Source organism: Tauraco erythrolophus, chromosome 3 (genome assembly GCF_009769465.1).
Source record: "Tauraco erythrolophus isolate bTauEry1 chromosome 3, bTauEry1.pri, whole genome shotgun sequence".
In the NCBI taxonomy this organism is placed as follows: Eukaryota; Metazoa; Chordata; class Aves; order Musophagiformes; family Musophagidae; genus Tauraco; species Tauraco erythrolophus.
This window is the reverse complement of record NC_141467.1, coordinates 81,636,066-81,652,212: the sequence shown is the minus strand read 5'-3', so window position 1 is coordinate 81,652,212 and position 16,147 is coordinate 81,636,066. Positions and strand designations below refer to the sequence as shown.

General features: G+C 39.9%; 1 protein-coding gene across 4 annotated transcripts in view; it reads left to right on the top strand.

The window, feature by feature from the left end:
* The window catches only part of RNF19A (ring finger protein 19A, RBR E3 ubiquitin protein ligase), a 59,553-nt gene that overhangs the window by 21,656 nt on the left and 21,750 nt on the right, over nucleotides 1–16,147 (top strand). The window contains exon 1 of one of the 4 annotated variants that reach the window (XM_086608771.1): nucleotides 2,347–2,470. The exons of the other annotated variants lie outside the window; for them this stretch is intronic. The gene's annotated coding sequence lies outside the window, so the exon portion shown is untranslated. Of the gene's footprint in view, nucleotides 1–2,346; nucleotides 2,471–16,147 lie in introns of those variants that run through there. 4 annotated transcript variants of the gene reach the window in all.

The following is a 16,147-nucleotide window of genomic DNA, read 5'->3' as shown; positions in this document are numbered from 1 at the left end:
ATTTGGTATTTCTTCTGTCTTTCTCCTTTTCTGCTCCCTCCTGTCTCAGCAGCACAATCTTCGATTGTGGTTCCAGAGGTGACTCTGTGACTGGACATTTGGAGGACACTGAGTAGAAAGGAGAGTGATTGTACCCACACAGGGAAAGCTGTTAAGTTTTAATAACTTGCTAATTGTTTCTGACAGATTCTTTGCTGTTCCATTGAAAAGCTGCAAACATTGCTAAAGCTGCTGTAACCTCTGTAATGGGGAAGTGTAGGCAGATACGAACTACTCCAGTTATATAAAAAGTTATATTTAAAAAAGCCGTATCTTTTTTGAATGTAGCTGTTTTCTTCCTGGTATGAAACGATGTCAGCCTAACCAGCAGTTATTTAAAAAGGCTGCACTTGGCATACATTTCAGTCTGATTTAAAGCTCACTAGTGTAAGTAAATAATGAAAGTCTTGTGATGTGAGCCGGAACAATTCCTTTTTGGACAGCATTGTGACATGAGACTTGACTTGGCAGATTGTTGTTCTAGTTTATTTGCATTTATTATTCATATTCTCTACCTGTTTTGATGTTGGAACCCGTTTGAATGTGCTCTGACCTTTCTGGTTTCTTTAATTCCGTTGCACAGCTCTGTTAGACAACTATGATAGCTACATGGTGACAATTTTTTTTTTTCTGTTTGTCAACAGTTTTGCTCTTCGGAGGAGGATTCTTTAATAATATTGGCTAAAAGTTTGCAGCAGAGTACCAGTGTAGTTGCATGCAACTTTAAAAGAGTGAGAAATCATTTATGTTCAGTATTTGGTAGCTTTCAGTCAGTAGAATGGTTTAAGGACCAGTGCTGAAGAGTGGGATTGCAGATCAGAAAGCTCACAGATAAGGACCGAAAGGGAATTGTCATTATTACCTTTATTGATAATGGTAATCTTAAAAGATGTGAGCAGGAAAAAGACATGAAGAAAAAAAGAAAGGAAAGAGCAGCTAAGAGAACTTCAGAATTAATTTCTGAATAACTTTTCAGTTAGGTTTTTTTGCTTGTTTGTTTTTCTAATGCAGTGTTGAGAAATTGGTTAGAGAACAGTCTATAAACCCTCCTTACTGAAAACAGACTTAACATACCAGAAATGTAAAACATTTGCAATTTTTTGCAAAGTAAATAAAATTCGTGGAAGTATCTACTGTTTTGTATCACAGACTTGAAGCTTCTAAATAACTATTAAATTATCAAAATTTCTGTTTTAACAACTTATGTTAAAATGGTCTGATTAAAATGTCTTACTTCTAGACTACTAGAACTTGTTTTGATATTTTATATCCCGTATTTTTCAGGTGAAGCTGTTAACTTTTTCAGCGATTTTGAAATTTAATCCTACAGTGGAAGCAGATGTGCAACAGAGGTTTTGCAAGGGACTTTCATTCCTCAGTAACAGTGATCTGGCCTGGTTTATTCTCTGTTTTGGCACCAGTACAGCATATGATTCATTTTTGTCTCATGCTAGCTGTAGCAAGGAAACCACACGCATATTGCAGCGTAACAAGGTTAGAGAAGTCCATTTCAAATTGAATATGAAACAGTCATCAAGGGTATTTATTAATTCTGTGAAAGTTTCATCCTGTGTTATAAAGCAAGCTTGGGGAAAAAAATTAATGTCTCGCACAGATGTGTTTCACCTTTGCTGTAGGCGGTTCTGTGCTGCCCAAAGAATGGAGCTGGTGACAATACTCTATTCTTGAAACCTTAAATAGTTTTGGAGTTTGTTTACCCTAGCTGTTTCCTCCCCCCACCCCCCTGAGAAAACATACTGCGTTTTTTGAATTTATTCAAAAACCAGAGGAAATGTCTGGGTTGAGACTAGAGCCTAGGATTTAGACCTGTGTAGTAATCCTTACAGATGAGGAGAAGGAAGCTGTGATAACTGGGACAGCTTGCCCAGAGAAGTTGAGGATGCCCCATCTCTGGAAGTGTTCAAGGCCAGGCTGGATGGGGCTTTGAGCAACCTGCTCTAGTGGAAGGTGTCCCTGCCCATGGCAGGGGGGTTGGAAGGTGTTGTCTCTTAAGGTCCCTTCCAACCCAAAACATTCCGTGATTCTGTGACTTTGCAAAGAGCAGCTGGCATTGTGTCCAGGTTTTGTGTTGATCCAGTCTTGCTGGGAGGTGGCAAACGCAAATACAGGCTTGTTCAGATCACAGTCCACTGAGTTGGAACGGGATCTCTTAGTAAACTACAGTTAACTCCAGGAAATGTTTGATAGTGTCACCAGGTTATCTAGAGGCAGACGTGGCCCTCTGTGAATATGAAACTGGAAGCTCTTTGGGGTTGGTTTTCGTTCAGATGTCAACATCACCTCTGGTCTGGCTGGTTTCTCTGTCAGAAGCTCATTTTTCTCCCAGGAGCTGATTTTTGTTCAAGAACCGAGTCATGTTGTCAGTGGCTGTGGAAGCTAAACATCGTTACCCTTGAATGTTTGTGTGCAGGTTTGTAAAATCCACATTTTAAATCTGTTTTGGCTGCTGTTGTCCTCTGTGAGGGTTCTTCTGTTTCATGTGGCACTCGCTGTTATGTCAGGCAGAAGCTCAGATAGGAGTGAAGAGCCTTTTGTTATAAATGTGTGTGAGTAGCCGAGAGAAAGGTATGAAGATGGCTCGCATGGTGCTGGTGCAGCAAGGTGCCTGTCAATGTCTTTTTGAGTGTACAGGCTCATGCTTGAGGATCTGTGACATGAGCTGTCACGCTTGTGAACGTGCCTTTGTGTCTGTGTGTGGTTTGCGGAGAGTCAATGCCACCTTTCTGAGTGAAAATTCAGAATGCTCCTTTTGTTGGATTGGATCACAAATGACCCCTGGTAACCGTAAAAAAACTGAGTGAATAGAGGAGACTTTTGAGTTAATTTCTGAGATCTTTTCAGTATTACTGTTTGTTTCCCAGGTAGCCAGTGTGAGGTATTCTGCCACCGTCATGGACACAGTGTCTGCAGGCAGTTTCAGGAATCCCGTAGTCTTTAACGATCTGCAGAATATACAAACTGTTAGCTTTGGCTCCAGTTTCTGCTTTTAGAGTAATTCAAATGACTGTTTCTTACTTGAGGCATCTGCTTTGTTTTGGAAGATGGAAAAGATGACAAATACATGATGTCTGCCCTTACTCTGTCTGAGTCAGGCTGCGTGGCCCGAAGGGACAAGGTGTGCTAGCCGAGGGCTTGTGCTGCTCTCCTGCTGAGCCGAGCCACTGTGACCGGCCGGCAGGACGTGGAGAGGGCACAGGCTGTGCCTCTGCCATGCTGGCTCTCCGCTTGCTGCCTGGCTGGTTGCTTCAGCTGACCACTTCAGCTCTTACCGCTGCTGCTTTATTCTCTTCCTGGCTCTGGATGATACAGAGAATTTACCTGAAGCCTGGAAAACGTGCCAGTCGCATGGAGAGACTGTGCCCGACACAGCTGTCGTCTCGGACTGAAAAACTGAATTTGTCCTCCCCCTCTTCCTGCTCTTCTGCCTTTGTTTTCCGATTCAGGAATCCAACCTCTGAGTTACATTAAATCTCCATTGTGCTATGTAACTGCTTCCAAAGCATCTGTTGGCAAGAAAACTTTGACGTCAGCAAAGTTAGGGTGAGGTTTTGCATTGCGCACATTCAGTCGCTCTGGTCGGTGTGGATAATGGCATGTTGGAATTGAAGCGGAGTTTGGTGCGGAGGGGAAAAATCGTTGTGAATTATGTTCGTAGCCTGCTAAATATCTTTTGTGGGTAGAAAATGTACTTAGCAAAGTATGTATTGTTCCATTTATTTATTGCAGACATTTCAGATTGTTTGTAAATATTTGTGCCCGATGCTCTCTTGATTTGCAAGATATTGCTTTTAGCTCTTTAAACTGGGATTACAGTAACAGTTCTTTGCTGGTGTTCCAAGTGAAGATGTTTCTCAGAAGCAAACTACATGTATTGCTCGAGGAATTTTTTTCCAGTGTTAAGATTAGATTCGGTTAAAGAAAAATAAATAATAATAATCTAATGCAATTTGAAATTCTTGTAAGTTAACTTGCAAGTAGAAAGAAAGTAGGGACTTAAACATACTGTGTGCATTTATGATCTGCCAGAGAAGGTGGTATTGTATTTTTAGGATGAACAGAGGATTGACTTTTGTTACTGCTGATTAAACAAATATCTTTGACTTGGAAATAATATGAAAGCTTGTGTGTGAGATTCATTTTAAGATACTTATTTCATCTAAGATTTGTCTGGATGCAAAAAGCTCAGGAGAGCTATATTTAAGGCCATCAGAGCAGAACTGTGGGTGTCACTGACAGGATTCAAAGTCAAGCTGCAGGATTGCAGCTTATTTAAAAAATAAACAAGAAACTTTTGTAGCATTTACAAATTATTTACTCTACTTTTTAAAGGAAAAATTCATCCTGACATTTCAGGACTGTGTCTTAGGCTAACGAGCATTTTTGGCCTGAGGCAGTGTCTTCCATACTAATTCATTTTACCAAATGAATTTACTAATTCATTTTACCTTTTAAATCTGACTTAAGGTGGTGGTGGGTTTTGGGTTTGGTTTTGTTTTTTTCTAATTTTACTAAAAAGGGTATACTTGAAGGCATTTCCCAGTGTTACTATGTAAAACCTCCCCAAGTCTGGTTTTACCTCAGAACCTGAAATAACACAGGTTTGTTTGGAGACTATAATTAGAAAGTGTTTAACTGTTCTAAATGGAGAAAATAAGCACTGTAGCTTTTCTAGGAATTGCATTACGTTTATGTAATTTTTTTTCTTTTGTGCCTGTAATTGTTTGAAATGGATGATGTGTCACAGTCTGTCACACAAAGAGGGCCTAACTAATGATATTTCCTTAATTGTGTAAAAAGAGCTGTTTAAGATGATGCTCCATGGAGGAAAAAAGTAACATCCAACAAAGTGTATTTAAAGACACGTTAGCATTTGTGAGTTTTCATTTGTGAGTTTGCGTGCGTAAATGGCAGGAAGGAGGGGAAGTGTTAGGGGAAAAAACGCTTTGTAACCCTTGCTCAAAAGCATGAAGGCAGGGGAGTTGTATTGCAGGGCCTGACAATGGAGATGTAACTTGCTAATTTGAAAGTCATGGAGTAAATGGAATAGTGCAAATACATCTTGACTCACGCTTACTTTTCTCCTTTCGGGCAGTTGCTCACTGTGTGCCATGAAGCACTGCTCAGCTCAGAGGAAAATAACTGTAGGTCCCGTGCATTTTTTTTCTGACTTTTTATTCTGCTGTTAAATGTATTAAGTACAGCAGGGTATCTTTGAGGGTTTTTTTGTTGTGTGGTTTGGTTCCCCCCCCCCCCCCCCTAAAGTTTGGTGTGAAGCATTCTGGCAAGCCAAAATGTCGCAGCATTGCCAAGGCTTCATCAGCACCCTGTGACTCGGAGTGTCGCCTGATGTGCAGGACTGTACGGCTTCTGGCTAATGCACAGTGGCTTGCTGGGGATTCACAAGCTCCCTCGTGTTGCTTTGTGCTTGGATGGCCATTAATGAGGCAACGAGGACTAAAAGTTTCACAAGAGTAAGTCTTTGAAGTCACGAATGGGTGTTTTTTTCACGAATTTTTCTAGCCGTTTGATATGGCAGTTTTTTGCGTACAGAAATTCTGCTTAGTACCCAGTCTGTTACAGTTACACTGTGTTGCTGTCAGTGAAAAAATCTTTGGAAAAACTGACATCAACCTGGCTAAATCCTGCTGTGTGCTGACACAGCATATTTTTGGTGTATTGTATGATGTTGTTGTAGGTGGAATAACTATGCTGGCAGAATAACTCCTCCTGTTGGCATATATTGTATTTCCAGCATAGGTACAGCATCAGATGTACTTTTAATGACAAGCATTCAGCTTTTTTTTGCTTTGTGCTTTTTAACTAGTGTTTACACTGTTTATAATGCTAGTGGAGTCTGTAAAGGCTGCTAGATCATTCCTGTTCTTTTGCCCTGTCTATGCTGAATGGACTCTATCTTTTCAGCCTGGTCTTTTTTTATTTATTTCTTTTCAGTGGGGCTGGAAGAATCCTTTCCACCGATTCTTTCCCCCAAAAAAGCATCAGTAAGATTGAACTTTTCACCTCATGTATTTGTAAGCAAAGATTTGTGTGTTTGATGGCTAGTCAGTTTGTCTTCACCTTCCTTTTCTAATGTCCTTTTGTCCTACGTTAGGTTCAGCTGTGAGATAAGTTTCATGGTACTTCTGCCGTTTCCTGACGCCAATGGTTTTTCTGGAGGCAGTGAATGTTTCCTGTCTGGAAGCTAGAGGTAGCGTTCCTGGCAGGATGGAATATTTTTGTTTCCCTGGCTAGACTGTTCCCTGTCTTTTTTTTGTCTCTTTTTCTCTGAGTTGTTCAATTCTTTTTTTGATCTTGGCCTGTATTTGAAATTGCACCAGTTTAACTAGAGCTATCATTAAACAAAAAGCGGACTTGGTGATTTGAAATACATCCATGCAGGATTTTTCAGTTAACGTACCGACAGGATAAATTCGTAGGCCAGCCAGTGGTAGAATTGAGCATGTTACACTAGGCTTTGCACTAATCTCGCTTCTTGAGAGACCAGGAGCAGTCACGCTGGTGTAACTTTGTACCTGACCTGAGTGCAGTTTCAGCAGTTATGACATTACCCGTAACTCTGTCACAGTTCCTGTCTGTGTCCTGGACTTGCTGTTGCTAGAACAGACTGGCATGAATTACTCACTGTCAGCCAAGTTCTTCTGAAAGCTATATATTGAATTATATTTACCAAAATTATTAGTTCCTCTGTAAAGAGACTTCTATCAAATGAGACCAATGCACAGTAGCTGTTCAGTTCTCAAGGGCTGAAATAACTGTCAGTTTAAAGTGTCTTAGTAAGTTGCTGTGAGTTGTCAGTGGCTTTCAGAAACTGTGACCAGGTTCTTACTGCATCCCATGGTAAGGTAATACAGCCTAATTTGATCTCACAGGAAGAATTCAAAACCACTATTAACTTGCTCACTTTTAGTTACTTTAGTTTGTAAGTTTTATCCAAAGTATATCTGTATATCTGTTTTGTTAATAAAACTGGTAAAATAGCACCAGAGGATTAAAAAGTAATCCATTAATAGTTTCCTTCAGCACTTCTTATTTTGAGGCAAAGCTGTTTCAAGATCAGTGTGTGATTATGTGGGGTTTTTTTTCTCTCCACCCTGAAAAGAGAGGTTAATTATGCTGGAGAAAAAACAGAGCTGGAAGATGCTGCCAGTCAGCTGGTCAATAGTTTTTTCTCAGTGCAAGACAGAAACCTGTCACTTGCTGAATTTAAAAATCAATAGGAGCCAGTAACTGGGACCTGTTACCTCTTGTACATCCCTCCATGTGTCTATGGTATGCTGTTCAAATTCTGGCTGTATTCTCTCTCTGGAACTCCTGCTCTTAGTTTCAGATTCCGCTACTACAATATTTGTCCCACCTTCTGTTGTGGTACATTTTATTTGGTTTGTCTTTTATATAAGAGCAAACTTAAAAGCCTCCTTGAAAACAAAATCCTGTCAGAATTCAGTACTGCCATTACTGTTTGATCAGGCAAAATTACAGACCTGAAATTACATCTGCTTATTCTGGAAATTTGTGAGTCTTGGTTATTTTCATTTTGGAGCCGTTTTTCTGTAGGAATGATCTCAGCATTTAGGAGTGTAGCAATGTTTTCCACTTGTAGGATTGGTGACACTGCGGGAAACAAAACTTTCTGATACTGTTTCACTGGTGTATATATTTGCTCCAATTATTTTGCAATGTATAGTTTAGAATAAAAAGCAGCTGTGGTAAATTCAGAGGTATCATTCAGCAGTAGTTTTAAAGAGCAAAACCAAAAGTGCAGAATACTTGCTTTTAACTAAAATAAATGCAGAGCTAAAAACCTGAAAGTTTGCTTTGGGATTATTTTGCTATTGCTGTTGCTAGATGATATGATTTACTTGGTTTCATTTATGCTTTTGTTAAGACTGCGTTGTTAAAGTATCTGGATCTGTTCATACCCTGTAAGCATTCTCAGAAGACAGAGTTCAGTATTAAGTTCCTTGGTTTTTTTACATCGACTGCTCTTGCAGATGATTAGGATTTTAAAAGCAAAATTTACAGTATATTTTTACTTTTGGGGATAGCAAAGATTTGGGGTTTATGGTAATTTTTTTGTCAGGCAGGTCAAACGGTTATTTGTCAATCTTTCGGACAATTCATTCATACAGGCTAATTTTCTTTTCAGCTGATGGTCAGAAAGAGTGCATAGTTTAAATGAAAGTATTAATAAAGTTAGCGTATTTGGTGCATAGGAAGCTTGTGCAGTCTTTAATCCCTTAGTGTTGCTTCTACTTCCAGACCACTAGCTAGCCAGGTGTTTTGGAATATTACTTCCGTGTGTGTGTGTGTATATATATAAATAAATCTCTGCACAGTATTCAGAAGTGAAAATACGTGCCCATCACTGCACAAAGAGAAGGCATTCCCATTACTCATTCAAGAAAAAAAAAATTGTGCTGGTGTGAGGATTTTAACGATTAAAGGATTAAAATAGTTAAAAGTTCTAGTGCTGTTTTGTTTTCCTTTTTTTTTCTTTTTCCCCCTCAGGATTTCCAAGACTTTGGTTTCTGTTGGCTGAGCTTGTGTACATTTGCTTACAGTAGTGCACCACAGTGCGTAGGATAAGCTTTTGCCACAGCAAGTGAGTGCATGGTTGAACTAAGACTGCTCTGCTCAGTTAGATAAGGGAAAATTGATCCTATTAGTCTTATTTGCAATAGACATATGTCTGGAGAGTCACAAATAGAAAGCATCTCTCCACCTAGTTCTTAGCTTTGGTCAACCGTTGCCCTCAAGATACCCAGATTTAATGCTGCTGGTTTGGAAAATTAACATTTTTTGAATTTAAAGAATTCTTGCCCGTTTGCCATTTGTTAGCAAAAGTACAGTATGGACCCTTAAGAGTGTCAGTGGATCTCCATCTTACCATGGCTGACTTTGCCTATCAAAGTGCTGATGAAATGTTTTACTAAACGTTTGAATTGTAGAAGAAAAGATGTTTCTCTTCTAAACAGTTTTGTTTGATTGTAGTGTATTCCTCCAGGGTTTGAAAGGATGGTGACCGAAAAAAACCCAAAACTACAGCCCACCACCCAAGTGAATTTAGGGGCGAGGCTTTAAGTGTACTCTCTTCTTTACAAGTGTTATCTGCAAGAGGAACAGTTTTGCTGGAGTTGGCAACCAGTCGTTCAGAGACTTTCAGGATTAGTTGAGCAGCTTGCAAGACTTCCTTTCCTAATAGCAGCTGTCATGGACACATGATACAGGATGTATTACACACAAATTTCTAAGGAAGAAGCATAACTTCTTTTTTTTTTTTTTTTTTTTAACAAAGCTATTGAAGACTTTTCTAGCTGTCAGGATTGGTTTGTCATGTGCTACGTATCGTTGTGAATTTTAAAATAGAACATTGTATATCAGTTAACTTTTGGCAATTCTGCAGTGTGTACTCTGCAGAATTCTGTGTATTTAAATACTGTCAATCTTTTGATTTTAATGCCCAGTCAGTCTGACTGTCTCAGGCTTTGAGCCCAGGTGGATTCATAGTCTGTTTGTTTACTTCATTATCTTACAAACTATATTGCTTTGTCTTTAAGTGAAAATAGAATTTCCAGATGATTGACACTGGACTTTAAGGAAAAATAAAGTGCAATCAGAATAAACTGGGACGTGGTAAGAGTGCAGCATGTAGATTTTTAAGAGATTAAAATGTCTCTGCCTCACAAGTGGCTTTTCTCTTAAATTCTTGTATCATAGTATCTGTGAATATAAGTTTCTTTATAATGTGATTTAGAATACGGAGCAATAATCTGGACATAAAAGTTGATTAGAAAAACCATAATGTTTTACTTCAGTGATTGTTGAAAGATGCTTTAAAAATAAATAACAATCTTGTTCTTGCTTTATTGAACACCTCAGTTGAAGTGCAGATTAACAGCTGAAAAGAAAAGCTGCATATGATGAGGGAGTTGCTTTAACCTTTCATCTGCTTTCAGTATCTACTAATAGTCTTCTGTTTAATTTTAACAAGGCATTACTTTTAGTGTCTCTAAACTGATCCTAATAATTAGAAGACTTTCCTAAAGTAAACTGCCTTACAGAAACTCCCATATGTTAAAGGAAGTCCTTTTTCTTCTGGAAGATCCCTTGTCTCTCACTCAGCACTGATCTAATGGTCTAAGCGTGTCAACAAGCTGGCTCGTCCCAGAGGGTTTGACTTCCTTTCAGTTTCAGGGTAAAGGCCCTACTCTGTTCTGCTTATCAGTTCTGTGCTGCTATGGGCATGTCCCAGATCTTGCCAGCACCTTCGCTGGTCCTGCTGCAACCTCCCATGTGAAACTAGTGAGTGAATGCTTGGTACAGTACTTGCAGGTAACTCGGCTCCCAGTCTTTTCATTTGGATAAATTTAAAAAGTGAAATTATTTCACTGAAGCTCTTCTGTTGTTTAAAGATGATATGTAAAGCTTGAGACTTGACATGGCAGATTTCTAAAGGTTTGGGTAGTATTTGGAGATACCTCTATTAAAAACATCATAGTTTAGAAATTCCAGAGTACTATGGGTTTACAATAGAAGATGCGTATTGGAAGGAGGCCGAAATGTGTTTCAGATCTGTTGGTGGATGAATTTTGAGCGCTGGGCTCTTTTTGTTACAGCTGTCTTTAAGCTGGAGCAGTGCATCTCAGAAAGCAGCTGCAGAGTATAGATGTTGGGAGTTACAGACGTCAAAGAAGGAAGCTGTTATTAATCAGTTTTAATCAAGAAATAGCTTTCAGTGTACTAACACAAAGTCAATGCTTGGTTAAATTGCCAGGAGGAGCAAATACCTAAAATCAAGAGTGTTCATTTGAAACAGGAAGAATCAAAATTTGCCGTGTAAGCACCAGTGACATGAGGGAGTGTTGAAGGGTTTTAGTGAGGATGTAGCTATATCTATGTTTATGGTGGTTTTTCCTCCTTCCTACACAGATGTTTAAGCCTGCCTTCATTTTGCAAATGTGTGTGTGAAGCTGCTTTTACTGATGACAGACTCCCTCATTTGTTGCTCCTGAACACCAGGTTGAATGTGTAATGGAAGAGCAGGGAGCAGATTGAGCTTGTGCCTCTGGTGTGTTCAGAGGACAGTTAGGATCACAAGTCTCCCACAGCAGCTGCCTTACAGAAGTAGAGCTTTATCACTCCCTTCCTGCAAAATCAGTGGGGTTATACTTAGCTGCCTTAGTGCATTTCCTAAAAGTTTTGAAACTGGTAAGATGAGACAAGCAAAGGTTATGTCTTGGAGAGCCATACCGGAAGGTATTTTTCACCCCAGTCATCTCCAAGTTGAAAATATCTCTCTTTGTAAGATTATTCTGATTTCTGTTCTCTCCCCCTCAATTATATGGTCAGCAATAGTATTTATTTAAAGCAGCATGGTCGAAAAGAATTATAGAAGGAAATTAACTGGATGTTAGGTTTCCCCAGCAAACAGTTTAGGAAGGATTACTGAAGGAACAGATAGTGGTTAAGTACTGAGTTCTACATGAGTTCTGTCTGTAAACGTCATTTGTGCTTTTCGAAATCCTCAAATGACAAGGTGTGTTTGTGCTGTGGCAACTGGTGTTTTGTGGTAGTCTGTGGTGTGAGCAGAATGCAAAGCATGGCTGGAATTTGGGTTTGTGGTAGGGCTTTAGGCATGGTGGGCCAGAAACATGCTTTTTCTGTAGTTGGTAAGTGCTTTTGAGGAAATGTTGAGGACAGTGGTGAACTTAACATTTTTAGGAGTTATACTTTGTGTGTGGTTTTTCTATCCCTTTGCTGTTGCCTGTGTTGGTTTCTTCTGTATGTTGACAAGAGTTTATACTGATCAGTGAGTGGTGCAGAACTCGCGACAAATGTTGCCTGTCAAAATCAGATAGTTCGTTATTGTTACCATAATTGTCTTGGCTTGTTTCAAGTCTTTTGATTTAAGAGCTTCATTTTTCACACAGCATATCTCCTTCATGTGGACTCGTTGCTGGAATAATACAGGCATTGTGTTCTCTGGCTGTACAGAATCAAATATTTTTTCCTTCCGTCAGCAAAGCCATGCAGATGCTGTGTTGGGTTGGGTAATATGAGAACTGGCCAGCGCTCCAGATTGCGCTAGTAAGGCTTTTATGATTTCATACAGCTCTGATCATTATTAGCATTGTAACATTTGTCTTCATTTTTTCCTATCATAAATCGTGTACTGGATCTTTTCACTTCAGCAAAGTCATCTTTGAACGTCACTAAAATGGCAATCCAAAATTACTATATAAGGAAGAGTATGGCTTTTAAAACTAGCTTTATGCATTTAAATCTAAAGAGCATAATTGATGATTGTCTGAAATAACTGGCAACTTCTCTAGTTGAAAATCCTGACAAAGTTTAACCAGTTTCATTTGAAGAGCAATCTGCTATTTTGGAGAGACTACTTATTAGATCCCATTATGCAAAGAGAACTATAGGATGTACTGGTCTCCTTCTTTAGAGCATGGGAGAATCTATCTTTATTTATTTATTTATTTATTAAAAGTACAACTTGTTCATCACTAGAACTGCTATTTCTTGATTTTGTACATCTGTTGGAACTGGCAAAAATGCTGTAATGCACGATCTTTCCTCTCCAGAGGAAAAAAAAAAAGGAGGGGAAAGCTTGTAGTCACAGGCTTGGCTGTGTTGCTGTGTTTACTTCCTACTTTGTCTCATTTTTTTCTTTTTTTTTAAAAAAAACCTTCTTGCCTGAAACGAGTGCCTTGATTGATGTTCATGTTGTTCATGGACTCTCCTGGCTTGGGGAGAATGGCATTTTCCACTATTCTGGTAGTATCTGTGTAGTTATAATAATACTTTCAAGATTATTCTTGCACTTCTAGACATACAAAATTAATTTATTGTCAGCCATAGGCTATAGAATTTGTGCATGTCTGCCAACCACATGTATCTATGATATAACATCGTACCAAGATCCTAGAGAGAAGGATGTTCCCTTCTGTCGTCACTGTTGAGCAGTTTTTTCAGTTTCATGTTTTTTCTTTAGGTAAGGGAATGTTTTAGCTCATTTAATGAGAACCAGCAGCTGCAAAACTATTAAATTTGTTTTGGGGACAGAAGCAGGTAAAGCATCCAAGATTCGTTTTGGCTGGATTTTATGCTGAAAACGTTCCCTTAGGAGGGAGTGAAGCTTATGTTATGTTCTTGAAATATGCCTTATTTTAGACCCTGGGAATAAAATAAGATTTTTTGGGGATAGTGTTCCACAGAGGTAAGATTTTCCTTTATTAGGGGGGAAAAAAAAAGGAAAAGAGTAATTAGGCATTTGAAAAAAATATAATAAGAGTGGCTTCTTTTTCTTAAAAAACCCCAAACAAAAAAGTCTAGTGGCCCAAAACATAAGACCTCTTTTTAGCAAAACCAAGAGATGTGAGGGGTTTTTCCTGTTGATTTTGTTGTTGTTGTGTGGATTTTTTTGGTGTGTTTTTTAAAAATTCTTTTAAATTCTTACACTTGAGAAAGGTATTCTTGTGAGATACTACTGTGCTGGATGGTAGTATAAGTTGAGCAGTGTTGACTTGGCTACCTGCTAGTGCATGTATAATATCAAGCTACAGTAGTCTGAAGAGGGCCCAGCAGTGGGTTTGCTGCATGCATTGCTCTGGTGAGCTGGACAGCCCGAGGGCTCTTTCTGGGTTTCCTCTTTGGAGAGGGATTCCTCGTTCTGCTGCTGGTCAGGCTTCCTCTGAAGCTTCCTAGTCTTGACCCAGTCATCTCAGATGCACTCCTGGAGATGTACAGCACATGGTTGTGTTTCAGCCAGTGTCTAGCTGGTGTGTAGACTGTCTGGGTAATGGTAAATAGAGGCATTCACCTCACCCAGTGGGTTTTTCCCCTTGGTCTTCTCCATACCAAAATGTTTGTCAGAAGATTTTTTTTTTTAATTATCGTCAGTGGCCCTCCATGTTCCTTTGTTTCTGCCTTTTGACTTACTTTTAGTGTCCAGTTTCTGATTTTTATCATCCTATGGTAAAATCATAGAAACCCGTTGCACACCTTTCTGGGAGGTAAGTTGAGAAACACTGAGGAAAGAAATAGTGCTGACAGTAGTTGCATCCAGACATGCAACACCGATGTTGCGTAAGGAATGCCTTTGCACTCTTCTATTATAGAAGCAGTTCAGAGAGTTAGAAAAATTCCTCTTGTAGAATAGAATAGACTATTTCAGTTGGAAGTGACCTACAACGATCTTGTGGTCCAACTGCCTGACTGATTCAGGGCTGACCAAGTTAAAGCATGTTATTAAGGGCATTTTCCAAATGCCTCTTAAATGCTACCAGGCTTGGGGCATTGACCACCTCTCTAGGAAGCCTGTTCCAGTGTTTGACCACCCTCTTGGTAAAGAAATGCTTCCCAATGTCCAGTCTAAACCTCTCCTGGTGCAGCTTTGAACCATTCCAACATGTCCCATCACTGGGTACCAGGGAGAAGAGCTCAGCACTTCTTTTTCCACATCCCCTTCCTCAGGAAGCTGCAGAGAGCCATGAGGTCACCCCTCAGCCTCCTTTTCTCCAAACTAGATGAACCCAGAGTCCTTAGCAGCTCCTGACAGGACATGCCTTCCAGCCCTGTCACCAGCTTTGTTGCCCTCCTCTGGATGGATTCAAGGACCTTCACATCCTTCTTCAGTTGTGGGGTCCAGAACTGCACACAGTGTTCCAGGTGAGGTAGCACCAACGCTAAAAACAGTGGGATAATCCCTTCTTTTGCTGGGCTGTTTGTGCTGTGTTTAACCCCAGGATGCGGTTTGCCCCCTTGGCTGCCAGGGCACTCTGCTGACTTGTACTGTGCCTGCTGCCAGCCAGCACCCCCAGATCCCTTTTGCAGGGCTGTTCTCCAGCCACTCTGCTCCCAGTTTATATTTGTGCCTGGTGTTACTCCATCCCACGTGTAGAATCCAGCATTTGGACTTGTTAAATTTCATCCCATTAATCATAGCCCAATGCTCCAGTCTATCTAGATCCCTCTGCAAGGCCTCCTGTCCCTCAAGAGAGTCAACAGCACCTCCTAGTTTGGTGTTATCAGCAACCTTGCTAATGGTGCATTCAACTCCTGCATCCAGATCGTTGGTAAATATATTGAACAGGACTGGCCCTAGAATTGAACCCTGAGGAACACCGCTGGTGACCAATTGCCCACCAGATGTAGCCCCATTCACTGAAACTCCTCAAGCTCTGCCCTTCAGCCAGTTCTTCCATGAACCTGCTTATCCCACAGTTGGATCAATCAGTCTTCCAAGAAGTGGGAATACTTGCATGTTTGGGGGAAGTTAGTGTTTTTGCTTGGAGATGATCTGCCACTTCTTTGTAGCAGTCTCCTCTGTTGGAGGAAAACAGGAATCCTAACACGTTTCTCTCTCTGCTTGGAGCCAGTTGGTTAAGCAACTGTCATCTTGTACATAGGGAATAATTGAAGCTTGATATGTGATAGGAATCTGGGTTTTGGGCTTTGTTTTTTTATCAAAAACCAGTATGATAAAAAATTCAAATGCCGTCACCTTAACTGTAGTCTTTGCTTGAATTGCAATATGGAAATTGAAGGGCAAGACACTCTCTCTCCACCTCTGCTTCCTGAAATATTCAGGTGCTTTACATTATAAATATGCATCTACGTACTTCTCTGAGAACTCTTAGATTTTGAGAATATCTTGAGCTGTTTAGCTGCAGTGACTTAATTTCTGCTGGTAGTCTAAATGGATTCAAAACACGCACAAAGTATTGTGTTTCTTTTCCTTAACGATATTGAGTTTGTACATGACCTTATTGCATGCATGGGAAACATAAGATAGAGAAAACAGAAAAGTTTCTGATGCTCTAAGCCTGCTACTATGCTTTACAGAAGAACTTGCTATACATTTGCTTAGTTGTCACCTTGGGTTGTGGTAGTTTCTACACATGCGTGTGTACACACACACACGCACACACCCGCCCTGGTTTTAGGGAGCAGGGGAGTGAAGATGCTGTTCTTAGCACTGCTGAAGTGTAACAAAGATATTCCTTGACCACTTGGAAATTTCAGGCTTGTTAAGATGAGAAGGATATAATGGATA